General features: G+C 41.1%; 1 long non-coding RNA gene across 1 annotated transcript in view; it reads left to right on the forward strand.

Annotated features, from left to right (window-relative positions):
• LOC128108986 (uncharacterized) overlaps window positions 1-14,800 on the forward strand; it is a 59,905-nt gene that overhangs the window by 31,555 nt on the left and 13,550 nt on the right. Inside the window, exons 3-5 of the long non-coding RNA XR_008217626.1 lie at window positions 9,564-9,763; window positions 10,737-10,790; window positions 13,016-13,167. This is a non-coding gene — a long non-coding RNA (uncharacterized LOC128108986). The remainder of the gene's footprint in view (window positions 1-9,563; window positions 9,764-10,736; window positions 10,791-13,015; window positions 13,168-14,800) is intronic.

Genomic DNA, 14,800 nt, shown 5'->3' on the forward strand with positions numbered 1-14,800 from the left:
TATAAAAGAAAACATTTAGCCGGGTGGTGGTGGCGCACGCCTTTAATCCCTGCACTCGGGAGGCAGAGCCAGGCGGATCTCTGTGAGTTCAAGGCCAGCCTGGACTACTGAGCATCCAGGAAAGGCACAAAGCTACACAGAGAAACCCTGTCTCGAAAAAACCAAAAAAAAAAAAACAAAAAAAAACAAAAAAAAACATTTAATTGTGCTTGCTTACAGCTTCAGAGGTTTAGTTCATCCTCATTATGGCGGAAAGCATGACCACATGCAGGCAGACACGGGGCTAGAGAATTAGCTGGGAATTCTACATCTAGGTCTGTAGGCAGCAGGAAGAGAGAGATAGAAACTTTGAGCCTGGAGTGGGACCTTGAAAACTCAAAGTTCACCCCCAGTGACACATTTCCTCCAACAAGGCCACATCTCCTCATCTTTTCAGTGCCACTTCTTGAGGACCAAGCATTCTAATCTATGAGCCTATGGGGGCCATTCTTATTCAAACCACCAGACTACCCAACATGAAACTGCTATCTGAGTGATGCCTAAAAAGCATGCATTATGCTTCCAAGCAATATACATTCAAGACAACCTATGTGGTTTCAAGTAATTTCTTTTATTGTTAGTTAACTTGATTGGATTGAGAATCATCTAGAATTCAGCTAAGCATAATTTTAAATGTGTCCACGACAGTGTTCCCTGAGAGGATTGTCTGAGAGTGGAAGACCTTCCCTGAATATAGGCAATGGGCCCAGACATAGTTTGTGATCCAAATAGAAGGGGGAAAAAGGAAGGCTGCTAGCATGGACTTTCATTCTTTCTCCACCCTTGTCCTGGACAGCATGATATGACATGTTTTAATCCACTACACAATAAATACCAAGATTGCATATTAGTTGATTAATGCTAGCAGCGTTCTTCTTCAGCAAATATTGTTATAAACTTTTATATCAGAAAGAAGATGATTCTTGAATATCTTGGGAAGGGACTGTTGGATGTAGACCAAGCCTGAGCTTGCTTAATATCAATAAACCCCTGTCTGTTCGACTCCATAAGTGGGAACCAAATGTTGTGACCGCATCGCCAGACCCCCAAGCAAGACCACCACAGAGCCAATATCCGATGCAAAACACACAGAGGTTTATTGATAACAAGCAAACCTGGGCTTGGTCAGTGTCCAACATCCGACACAGCGGGTGGAGGAGGACAGCCCTGAGCTCCCAGGATGAGGAGTTTTTAAAGGGAAAAACCACAAACAGGGTGGTACAAGCCTTGGCATCATATGATTGGGTGAGGGTATGTAACCTTTGAATTTACTGGTTGGGAGTTACAGTTATTATTTTGGGGCAGGCCTGGACAAGTCCCTTGAGCTGCCATGGGGGCTGACTGGCCTCACAAGTTCACATTGACTCACGCACATAGCTCTAAGTTGGTGAGGGGTCCCAGACAGTAAATAACTGGCTGAACTTTGAGCATCAGAGTACATGCAGAAGGGGAGCTACTGCAATGACTATGTTGCAGCCCTCCCAGAAACTGCTTGCTCAAGTCTCAGGAAACTGAAATTGAGGCCTGATCTCTGAGAGAAGACTAACAGCCTGTTATGGCGTCTGCTTGGTCCTTTCAGGACCACACACACACACATACACACATCTAGTCAAACAAATAACAACCCAATCAAACAATTTTCTCCAGGAACTTAAACTTATTCTGGAGTTGTGAAGATGCAAGTGTAACGCACCCTCCTCTAGTGCCACTAGGTGGCCCTCTTTTCCAATTTCCTAGGTCCTAAATAGCATCCTGGAGAAATTAATCTACTAAGTTTTTCTGCTTTTCATAATTCTTCCACTTGGCATTTCTGATTGCTGCCTTTCAGATAGTCTCCCCTTAAAGTAATGTATAAGCTCTCATAATTAGAGGCCAGAACAAGTGGGTGCTGGAATCAACACCAGTCTTGAAACAGATAAACATATGTGTTTCTACTCAGGAGAGATTCGTTGGATCTCCTGGAGGTATTCGTGGTAATGGGGCACCAGTAATCTGGTCTAAATGATGGACCAAATTCTAGGTTATACTCTGGAGTTGCTAACATAGTGAGTCTGGAATATGACATAGAAACCAGAATTATTTTTACTTATATTTTTTGAAAATGCTGAAGTTTGAATCCAGGGCCTGGCTCACATTAGGCAAGCACTCTAGCACTGAGATACATGCCCAGCCCCCAAACAAGCATTCTTTTTAGCATATTTAAATTAGTACAGTCATGTGTTTCATTATAGCATTTTCATATATATATATGATATATATCACACACACTTTGATCATATTCACCCTCTATAACCCTCTCTTACCCTTTTCCTCTCCCCAGCTAGTTCCCTATTTGTTTTTTGTTTGTTTTTTGTTAACTAGTAAGTTTCATTGGAGCTACTTACATGATCATGGGTGAGATGTTACTTACATGAACATGGGCAACTCATCAGTTGACACACAAAGGCTCTCTCTCCATCAACCATTAACTCCCTATAGATCATCATGGAAAGATGGACTAAACTGGACTTCTTAAGTTACTCCAGTTCATCTTAGAATCTGTAAGAAGCTGGGATTTAGTTCAGTGGTAGAATATATACTTAATAGGCCTGAGGTTGTAGATCCATCCGCAGCACAAAGAAAGGTAGAAATGAGACCACACAAGTTAACCAAGGGCAGTTGAATATGTCTGTTGTCTCAGTTACACAGGAGGGTGAGGCAAAAGGACTATTTGAGTCTGGAGATTTCATATCATCATAGGAAAAATAGTGAGACCCTACCTCTCCAAATATTAAGTTAGGGAAACTAACTTAGGATACCTATAAAATTATCACTTACTGATTTAATAGATATTTCTGTCTCAATTTACTGCACAATTTTTTTGTTCTTTTATCAGTTAATTGTTAAAATTTCAAACATAAACATTATTAATATAGAAAAGAAAATAACTCTGTGAATGACAAATACACATGAGATTTTACATATTTTAAGTTATTCTTTTTTAATTAATTAATTTATTTATTTATTTTACATCCTGTCCAGTTTCCCTCCCTCCTCTCCCAGTCCCACCCCCACCCCACCTCTGTTCCCTCCCCTCAATCCCCTCCTCCTCCATTTCTGTTTAGGAAGGGCAGGTCTCCCATGAGTATCAACAAAACATGGTATATCAAGTTGCAGTAAGACTAAGCGCCTCCCCTGTAGTGGTATTTGCTCCACCCATGACCCTGGGCTATACAGGAGGAGGGGCACCCTGCAGTTGTATGTAATCTCTTATAAGGAGTTGCAGAAGGGTCACATGCCCCTTCTCATCACTTCTGCCACAAAGTGGATTCGCTCCTGGTCAGATCAGAGGATGACTTCTGCTGTCTACTCCGTTCTGTAATCGTGATCTCAATGCTGATGAGAAAGGAACAACAGCTGCGGACAGACATTGGACAACAGAAAAAACTTCTGAGCTAAACCAACCGGTTAATGTCAAAGATGTGTTGGCCTCAGAATGGAAACCTGGATATGTCCTACGTTGTTGAAGGGGTTTTGCTTTTGTTTCTGCAGGAGAAGAAAAGCTATGGATTGCTGTGGGATGTTTTGTATGGCAAATGTGTTGCTAATTAGTCAATAAATAAAACACTGATTGGCCATTGGCTAGGCAGGAAGTGTAGGCGGGACAAGGAGGAGAATAAAGCTGGGAAGTGGAAGACTGAGTCAGAGAGACACTGCCAGCCTCCACGATGACAAACAGCATGTGAAGATGCCAGTAAGCCACGAGCCATGTGGTAAGGTATAGATTAATGGAGATGGAGTAATTTAAGCTGTAAGAACAGTTAGCAAGAAGCCTGCCACGGCCATACAGTTTGTAACCAATATAAGTCTCTGTGTTTACTTGGTCGGGTCTGAGCGTCTGTGGGACTGGCAGGTGAGAGAGTTTGTCCTGACTGTGGGCCAGCTACAATGGATACCAACAAAAATTAATAAAAGTTTGATTTGAACAGGAGAAAGACCTTGATGAGGAGAAGTAAAAGCTCATCCACTGATGTGACATCCCTACAAGTTGTCAGAAAAATTTAACAAACAAAGGTTGGGGCAGAGTTCTGTTTTTAGTCTTTACAGGATAGTAGGAATACCCATCTTTAAGAAATCATAAGGCCTGGGGTGGGGATTTAGCTCAGTGGTAGAGCTCTTGCCTAGCAAGCGCAAGGCCCTGGGTTTGGTCCTCAGCTCTGAAAAAAAAATAAGAAATCATAAGGCCCTGGACACCCAGAAGTCTACAGCAGAAGGAAAGAACCTATTGGTACCAATATACTCTTTGGGTAATATATCTCACTGCCTAATGTCAATATCTCTTTAACTCTAGAATAGTTGTGGTCCCAATTCAATTATAATTCAAGCTGGCTTTGGAGTTGGAATGTGGCTCTCTCCTTCTCTAAACCCAAGTATGTTGTTAAAAGAAAAAAATGAAGAGATTCCATCATATATCAGAAGAGCTAACTGGTGTAAGACAGAAGAAAACCAATAATCTGAGGACCATTGTTATCAAAATTCTGTTTCTCTCCATGTTTATTCTTGATTTCTCAGAATCCTTTCTTACATGTCATGCCATCTTTAAATCTAAACTTTCCGTTTTGATATTAATAATGTTCAAGTTTTCCACAGTGAAAATAAGTCTTCCCAATAGCAATCTCTGAAGTCTCCAGAAGGAAGATGGGACCCCACAACTATGACTCTACTCAGTCCAGAAAGATGGTATGGTACCTAAGAACATTACTCAGTGATCAGCTTTGGACTGAAAACTCCTCAGAACAGTTCTAAGATGAGATGGTCCATCATACTACACTTCTAGCCAGAATCTCCGACAACCTTACACATTACTGAGACTGGCTGCAGACTCTATGGCTAGCCCTGTTGAGACCTAACTATCTAATCTTTCTTACAGGACCTCACAGAGATACCATTGCCCCCTAAACAGCAGGAAGTAATTATAAGAAAATGACGCCCCACTCCCAAATGTTTCATTTTTCTCAGGGTTATGGATGGATGGTTGTAGGGTTGGGAGTGGAGCAATAAAATTTGGACTCAGTATTCTCCTTTAGAAAAGAAAAAGGGGAATGGATAGGTATAGGATATTGAGGTAGATTATTGTATTTACTAGTAAATTAATTCAGTAAAATATCAGCCTTAGAAAATTTGCACTGATGTGGACTCTTGTATGTTGATACAAATGTAAACTGTCCTGTCTCGTGAACCTGAAGAGAAATGCATGCAGGTGCACTTTGTGCTTAGGATCATTTGGTGTTGGTGAAATGGGGGCCACGTGGATTCAGTGAGTAATGGCAGAGAGACGGCTGCAGCCAAGTTTGTGATAGCCTCAGACACCGTGTTTCTGAATCAGGGAGCAATCCTATAACTTGGTTGTTGCCAAACATAGCTGCACACTAGGGTCTCCATGGTTTTGTTGTTTGATTGTTTGTTTATAGTGCTGAGCATGGGCAAGAGAAACAAATACAAGAGCTGAGCTGAGATCTTCCAAAATCTGCCGTTAATCCAGCGGGGATCTCCTGCTCCCCCAAGCTCTCTTTCCCTCCACCCTCGCCCTTCATTACCCCCACTCATGTCCAGGCTGTTCATGTAGATCTCTTCCATTTCTCCGTCATTGGGCGATCCCCGTGTCTTTCTTGGGGTCCTGTTTTCCAGGTAGCCTCCCTGGTGATGTGAGTAGCAGTCCAGTCATCCTTGTTCTACATCTAGTATCCTGCTATGAGTGAGTACATACCATGTTTGTCTTTCTGAGTTTGGTTTACCTCACTTAGGATGATTTTTTCTAGATCCATCCATTTGTCTGTAAACCTCATGATGTCATTGTTTTTCTCTGCTGAGTAGTATTCCATTGTGTATATGTACCACATTTTGTTTATCCATTCTTCAGTTGAAGGGCATCTAGGTTGTGAGAGGGAGAACAAGGAATAGGAGACCATGGTAAATGAAGACCACATGAGAATAGGAAGAAGCAAAGTGCTAGAGAGGCCCACAGAAATCCACAAAGATACCCCCACAACAGACTGCTGGCAATGGTTGAGAGACAGCCCGAACTGACCTACTCTGGTGATGGAATGGCCAAATACCCTAATTGTCGTGCTAGAAACCTCATCCAACTACTGAGGGATATGGATGCAGAGATCCATGGCTAGGCCCCGGGTGGATCTCTGGGAGTTCAATTAGCGAGAAAGAGGAGGGTTTATATGAGCGAGAATTGTTGAGACCAAGGTTGGATAAAGCACAGGGACAAATAGCCAAACGAATGGAAACACATGAACTATGAACCAATGGCTGAGGGGCCCCCAACTGGATCAGGCCCTCTGAATGGGTGAGATAGTCGATTGGCTTGATCTGTTTGGGAGGTATCCAGGCAGTGGGACCGGGTCCTGTGCTCATTGCATGAGTTGGCTGTTTGAAACCTGGGGCCTATGCAGGATCGCTTGGCTCGGCCTGGGAGGAGGGGACTGGACCTGCCTGAACTGAGTCTACCAGGTTGATCTCAGTCCTCGGGGGAGGCTTTGCCCTGGAGGAGGTGGGAATGGGGGGTGGACTGGGGGAAAGTGAGGGGGGCGGGAGGGGGGAGAACAAGGGAATCCGTGGCTGATATGTAGAACTGAATTGTATTGCAAAAAAAAAAAAAAAAAAAAAAAAAAAAAAAAAAAAAAAAAAACCTACCGTTAGGCTTGGGCAGTCATGCCTGGATTTTCTGGTCCGAAATGAGTAACTATTGTTTTTTGACTTCAGACTCAAATGCAAGACAATTTACAAATTTTCCCTAAAGTCTTCACAGATCTAAGTTGACAAAAAAAAAAAAAAAAGTGCATCGTTAGCATCAGGAAGCTTCCACCTGACGTGTAAAGTAAAAATCCTTAACAAATTTCTTAATCTCTGAAAAAAATGAAGCCTGCAGATTCTAAGAACTTGAGTGCATCAGCAGTAATTTTAATGAATGCCCCAAATGAATTATAACCTCTATACAGACACAGAATGATGCCATTATTGTAGTTCACTGTTCAACCACCTCTGCGCATAGTCCACTGCTGTTCAACCACCTCTGTGCATAGTCCACTGTTGTTCAACCACCTCTGTGCATAGTCCACTGTTGTTCAACCACCTCTGTGCATAGTCCACTGCTGTTCAACCACCTCTGTGCATAGTCCACTGTTGTTCAACCACCTCTGTGCATAGTTCACTATTATTCTGTTAAAACATCAGATTAACATGTCTGTATTTTTAAAGTTTTCGTAAAAAAGGAATAGTATACTGCAATCTGTTTTGTATTTGGCTTCTTTATACCCAGTAAAGGCATTCCTGCACAAATTTCAATAAAAATGTGAAAAAGTGTTCGCCATCTTTAGCCATCAGAGAAATGCACAATTGAGATCTCATCTCACTTTATTCAGAAAATAAATAATAGCAAATGGTGGTAAGAATGCAGAAAAAAGAGCCCTTTGTACTGCTGGTGGGAATATAGATTTTTTTCCAGCCATTATGAAAATCATCATGAGAGTTTTTCAAAACCTACAGTTGGAGTTACCATATGGAGGCTGACTAGTGAGATGGCTCTGTTGGTAAAGCTATTTCCTTCACATGCCTGATGGTTTGAGTTCAATCCCTGAAACCCATGGTGGAAGAAGAGAACCAACTCTGAAAGTTGTCCTTTAACCTCCAAATGGAAGCCATGGCACAGTCAAATGACTCTCTCTCTCTCTCTCTTTCTCTCTCTCTCTCTCTCTCTCTCTCTCTCTCTCTCTCTCTCTCTCTCACACACACACACACACACACACACACACACACACACACACACAGACTGCTTATGTCCCAGTTATATCACATGTGGTTATAACACTAAGTCAATATACCATAAAAATAATTTCATATCCATATTTATTACAACACTATTCACAAAATCCAAATTATGGAATCAGATTATGTGTCCAACAACAGATAAATGGATAAATAAAATGTGGATTATATGTACAGTGGAGTTTTAAAAATTATTTCTTTATTTTTTATGACTATGGTATAATTACATTTCTTCTTTGTCTAGGCTTGAGGCTTCATGAGCTTCCCCACCCCCATCCACATATGCCTGTCTGTTAGTGTCATCCTTTTCAGGTCATTTTTAGGCCATGTTGGTGAGACTTTATAATAACTTCTGGCACCATTATAGAAAGCCACAATCAATCAAAATGCAGAGTTGTAGAGTGCAGTCCCAGTGAATATATCTACAAAACAATTCTTGCACCTAAGGCTTATGAATCATCATGGAAATGGGGACAGAAATACTGTAAGATCCAGAGGAACTTGTATTTCCTAGAAATTTCAGTAACTACACTCATGAAATATCACAATGGAGTCTTATTTAGCCATGAAGAAGAATGAAATTATGTCATGTGCTGGAGATAGATGCAACTGGAAGTTATCAAATTAAATGAAATAAGTCAGACTCAGAAAGACAAATATCACCTCTCCTCTCATTTATAGAACTTGGATTTTACACAGATATATAAAAACCGTGCATGTGTGTGTTCGTGTGTGTGTGTGTGTGTGTGTGTGTGTGTGTGTGTGTGTGTGTGTAATAACATGAAATCAGAGAAAAACTAGGAGAAGAAAGGGGAATTATGGGAAGAATGAGAAGGAGGGGAGGAGTCAGGCAGTGGTGGTGCAGGCTTTAATCCCAGTACTCAGGAGGCAGGCAGAGGCAGGCAGTTCTCTGTGAGCTCTGGCCAGCCTGGTCTACAGAGTTCCGTGACAGCCAAGGTTACACAGACAAACCCTGTCTATAAATAAATAAATAAATAAATAAATAAATAAATAATAAGAGAGGAGGAGAGGAAAGGGAAGAGTATTAGGGGTGAGTATGGTCAAAGTACTAACATGAGATATTCTTGAAAGAAATTTCTTTAATCACCTAGCCAGGACTTTGTACAGTGAATACTCACCAACACAAAATATGTAATGAAGAAAAAGATAATGTGAAAATGAAAAGCACATACAAATTTCATCTATTTGTCAACAACGATTTGAATTTTTCCACTGTTTCTGGAGGTGGTTTATGCTTTTGGACTTCTGATCCAGTTATTCTCAGAATACAACTGTTTTTCTCTCATTTGGGGGAATGATTTGTTTTGTGACTTCAATTTTCTGATAGTCTAAGAACAGTTAATTGTTTTATCAGATTTAAATTCTTTTTAGAATAAAAATGCAGACTTAAGTTCTTGGCTTCCAGATTAGAAACCAGGATTTGAAAAATATACTTAATTAGGAAAAACAAAAGAAACAAAACTCAGCAGCATCAAGTGACAACCCGATGATCTATTTTTAGTAAGGTGAGTTTGGACCTCATGTACCAAACAGAACCTATTTGTTTGAAATAAGTATACACAGATAGTAGAGAAAGACTGTGGACAGTTAGACTGTAATGAATTTCTTTTTTTCCCTTTATTTAAAATAGATTCTTTTCACACACAATATATCCTGATTACAGTTTCCGCTCCTTCTACTCCTCCCAGGTCATCGCCACCTCCACTGCCTTTCTATCTCTCATTAGAAAAGTACAGGCTTCTAAGAGATAATAACCAAACATGACAAAATAAAATATAAGGTGAAACAAAAACCATCACATCAAAGTTGGTTGCACAAGGCAAACAAACAGAAGGAAAAGAGCCACAAGAACAGGCACAAGAATCAGAGGAACTCATTACTCAAAGAGGTAAGTTATAGCATGAAATGGAGAAGCTATAATTGGAGAAAAAGGAGAAGCTAAAGGATTGAAACCATTGGCTCTCCCACTTTTCCTTCATGTTCCTGTTTCAGCAATAACAGAAGTCGTGTAACTGTTGACATTCATCAGCTACACATTGCAAAAAGAAAAGGGATCACAAAATCTAGCATCAGGAGAACAACAACAACAAAAAAAAACCTAAACAAAATTAGAAAATTATAGTCTGGAACTAAAAGAAATCAAACATTAGAATAATAACCTTAGTATCTGAACAAAACAGAATTTGGGCTCAGAAAAAGATTTAACATAGAGTTATTGATTTGACCTTCCAGTGTTTGTTATATAGTACTGCATAAATATCCAATAAATAAGAGATTGCATGAATTGTTCTAGAAAACACTAGCCAAAGAAATGAATTACATAGAGACCCATCTGGAGAACAAGTTCCCCTAAATCAACCCAGAACACTCATATGCAGTCATAGAGACTCATCGTCCTATTTGGATAAACTAAATAACATAATGACCTGGCAGAGAACATTTGCACATTTATTAGCAGATAAGGGGAATGAAGACACATCACGAAGAAGTCTGCATGCTCTTAGTGAGTTAATCACCCAAGGATATTAACGAAAGAACAGGAGAGAGACTAGAGTCGGAGCAGGGGCATAGGAGCCTGGGGATTCAAGGCAGAGACAGGGAGGGGTTCCCTCAGGAGAGAAGATCTCGACCAGGATCAGATGGGGGCCTTTTAGTGGAAAAATCTCAGGTCAACACCTCAGCCATATTTTTGTGCTTACTCAAGATCCAAAAATAAGTTAGATAATAAAATGGGAAAGTGAGCCATTCCTTAGGCTGATTCTAATGCTCTACCTTCAGCAGTTTGCCTGACTCATTCTTTATTTTTGTTGAGATGAATGCAGTTTTAATGTAAAAATAACAACTTACCTTTTGACCTACAGTTTCTTGGAGTATATCAACTGCCAGGCACTGGACTAGTTGCTGGCTGTTCCCAGGTGAGTAAGATAGGTGTGGTCTTTATAATCATGGAATATACAATCCAGTGGAGGAGGGATACAGTAAACAAAGTGATCAATAAGAGGTGCAGATTTGTACTTAATCAGCATATCACTGTGGATCTTGGCTGACCATAAAATGGTAGTCATCTTCCTGATTCCAGCTCTGATGTGCAGGGATTACTTGCTACCACACCCAGCTGCAGGGTTTCCCCCTCTGCTCTCTTTCCAGGGATGCAATATACCAGACAGGCCTCAAAGTTGCTGTGCAGTTGAAGAGTACCTTAAATCATTGATCCTCCTGCCTTCACATCCCAAGTGTTAAGATTACTTGTGTGTACCACCACACTATGTAGGGATGAGGATTGAACCCAGAGTTTCATGCATGCTAGGCGAGCATTCTACCCACAGACTGTATCCTTAGCTCAGCTCTAGGAATTTGTGTGATGACAACATAGCAATTTAGACCAGAAAGCGAGAGGAGGGCTTTAAGCAGGCACTAATCTAAATGGTAAGTAGAAGATGCAGGTGGGTAGTCAGCCTAACAGAAGAATAAACAACCGACAATCAGCCTCAATGACAGTGAAGCACCTGGCCATTAAGAGCCAAAGAACACTAGTGTAACTGGAGCTTAGCAATGGAGGGGTGAAGTGGCGGTTTTAGCTGGGTGGCCATGGTCCAGGTTTTGCAGGACCTGAACACTATGGCAAATATTTAATCTGTAATAAGTATTTGAGTGCAATGGAGACATTTAGTGGATATATCCAAGAGGAGGAGTATACTCATTTCCTTATGGAGGCTGGATTAAGAAATGGCAAGCAGAGAAACAGAGAAACCAAGTCACAGATCACTCAATGGCCTAAAAGGTCTATGAAAGGTGGAAAACAATTACAAAATATTATCCATGACCTTACTCATGGGGTAAGAGTGAACATAGGAAACATATGGCACCTGGGTGGGTATAACAACTTCTAGAAAAAAAATAATTTCAAGCTATAAGGTCCTGTCAGATAAATTGGAGTCAAAGAAGGGGAGGATCTATAGACTCAGTAAAATTGTCATGAGGGAAGATGATGGGTTGGACCTTGAGAGATGAGTAATACTGAATATCTTTGGTAGGGAAGAGTCCTAGAAAGGTAGACTGAAGGAAGGAGAATAGCTTATACTATGGTGTGTGTGGTGGCTTGAAAGAAAATGGCCCCCAAAGGGAGTGGCACTATTAGGAAGCATGGCCTTGTTTGAGTAGTTGTGGTCTCATTGGAGGATGTGTGTCACTGTGGAGGCTGGCTTTGAGGTCTCATATATGCTCAAGATACCACCCAGTGTGACAGACCACTTCCTGTTGCCTGCAAGCCAAAATATAGTCAGCACCATGTCTGCCTGCATGTCACCATGCTCCCCGCTATGATGATAATGGACTGAATCTCTGAAAATGTAAGCTGCCACCTCAATTAAATATTTTCCTTTATAAAGTCGCCTTTGTCATGGTGTCTTTTCACAGCAATAGAACCTCTAAGACAGTGTGTATGCTATGAACCTGCTAAATGAACAAACAATGCCCAGAAAGCCTTTGAAAACCCTGACGAGATTTGAAGCTAAGACAACCAGAGTGCTCTCTTTCCAGGGATCTTGTGCAATGGCACTCCATGCCTACTTTCTACCTACTTCTGGAGGAAAAGATGAGCCTAGTGCATCTGGAACTGGTCCTTCAAGGAGGACAACATTCTAAGAAAGAGGTTTTGTGTAGGTGACAACAGGGACAACTGTAAAGACTTTCTCCTCGGAGTTCCCTTTACTTGGTCCAGCTCAATATTTTTGTAGGTTTTATGTGGGTGCAGACACATGAATTCCATTTAGCCTGAATGAGAAGAAGCCTTATCGTACCTGGTAACTTGATTGAACTGAACCCTTTTTTGGTTTTTGCTTCCAGGGTCCCACGAATTCCTTAGATTTCTATCACATAAGGATCTTATGCTGAATTAGTTCATATGCTCTTTCTCTCTCTCCCCTTCTGATTCCTCTCCCTGAGTGTCTGAACTACTTCAGTTGTTTATGCCTTACCTTCTTTCCTTCCTAAAGTTATTTGGCCTGTCTTCTTGCTGCCATTTACTTCCTGCCCAGAGACCTCTTTGAGGGTCCAAACTATCCTGGGCCATTCCCAGTTTTGAGACTCCTAGTGTAGTATACAGTTATCCAATATCAGTTTTTCCATTCTTCCTCAACAGCACAGCCATCCAGATGCATCCCTCACCATCCTACTCCCGATTCATTTAAAGAGACAGAGCTTAACTATTCTGGATGAGCCAGGACATAAAATTTACTTGGAGACCATTATTGGCTGTAAATGACCAACCATCTTCTAATGGATCAATCATATGTAAGAGATGGCTTTTTCATCCCATAATTGGCAAGAAAGATTTGTCCCTCATCTCCTGAGGGACAGAAATAAAAACAAATGTGGCGTCCAACGTGGTGGCAAGAGTTTCCACCTAAAACCTGAGAAAAAAAAGATTCTAAAACGGAGCTAAAAACAGTTCCTAATTGTCTCTCTCAAATGAGCGGCAGCTGCCTGTTTGAGCTACTGGTGGGTTCCTAGAGTGCGCGCTCGACCTGCTGTATGGCGGGAATGAGGCCTCTGCAAGTGGCACATTAAGCTGTGTTGTGGATTTAGCCTTTTCTAGTACAAAACAAAAAAAAAAGAGGTTTCTGGGCTACTTGCTGCTTGGATAAAAGCATAGACCCACGATAGCTCCCAGAGCTGGCGGTAAACCACAGCCATGTTGGGAAGCTGAGGTGGGCGGAGCCAGCAGCCACAGCTGCTGCAGTTTAAAGCAACAGATTCACAATAAGACAGATTCAGATGTAATAGTTTATAGTGTGTGTAAAATATACGTAGGCTTGAAAGAGACAAAAAAGGTGATATATAAAGTTATATAAACAAATACATAGTTTTAAAAATAAAGTCTTTAAAGAGACAGTAATATTAATATAAAAAATAAGCCACGTAAAGATGAGTATTACACAGAGAATCTGGATTGTGTTGTCTTTGGGACTTTTAACTGCAGAAAAACATTTGATTGTAAAAGCTGTTGAGTTATGTCAAAATGTATACTTTAAAGGTACCTTGACTTCAAAATTTGGATATAAGGATATGTTGCTTTGGAAAAGAGTCTCTTTTGTTTCCACAGAAAGCCAGAGGCTATGGATTTGTTCAAGATTAAGATACATCAGGTTTGACCAGCCAAGACCCCCTGAAAGGTCTCCTATGACACCATGGCCCAGATGATCCAACATCCAGAATGGTTTCAAGGCAACTGGCTCAGACGATACAGCCTCATGGACTATTCCATAATCCTAAAATTTTCTTTGTTTCCCCATAAGATACAGCACCCCCCTCCAGCAGGAAGTAGTAAGAGAAGCTACGCCCAAATTCCCAAATTATATGTAATTTTACTTTGTTAAGGTTAAAACCTTCCTTTCTGAAAAAAAAAAGGGAAGTGCTGTGGGATGTTCTGTATGGCAAATGTGTTGCTGATTAGTTATTAAATAAAACACTGATTGGCCATTGGCTAGGCAGGAAGTGTAGGCGGGACAAGGAGGAGAATAAAGCTGGGAAGTGGAAGGCTGAGTCAGAGAGACACTGCCAGCTGCCACGATGAGAAACAGCATGTGAAGATACCGGTAAGCCACGAGCCACGTGGCAAGGTATAGATTAATAGAAATGGGTTAATTTAAGCTGTAAGAACAGTTAGTAAGAAGCCTGCCACGGCCATACAGTTTGTAAGCAAAATAAGCCTCTGTGTTTACTTGGTTGGGTTTGAAAGGCTGTGGGACTGGCAGGTGAGAGAGATTTGTCCTGACTGTGGGCCAGGCAGGAAAACTCTAGCTACACAAATGTAGCCACAATTACCATAATCCTAAACCATCTGGTTACACGAGAGAGAAATACCCAGCTTTAGGATGAAACTCACACCTGGCATGGCAAAATTTGGCTAGAGAGAGAGAGAACT

This window comes from Peromyscus californicus, unplaced genomic scaffold, assembly GCF_007827085.1.
Source record: "Peromyscus californicus insignis strain IS unplaced genomic scaffold, ASM782708v3 Scaffold_10__1_contigs__length_136768540, whole genome shotgun sequence".
Lineage (NCBI taxonomy): Eukaryota > Metazoa > Chordata > Mammalia > Rodentia > Cricetidae > Peromyscus > Peromyscus californicus.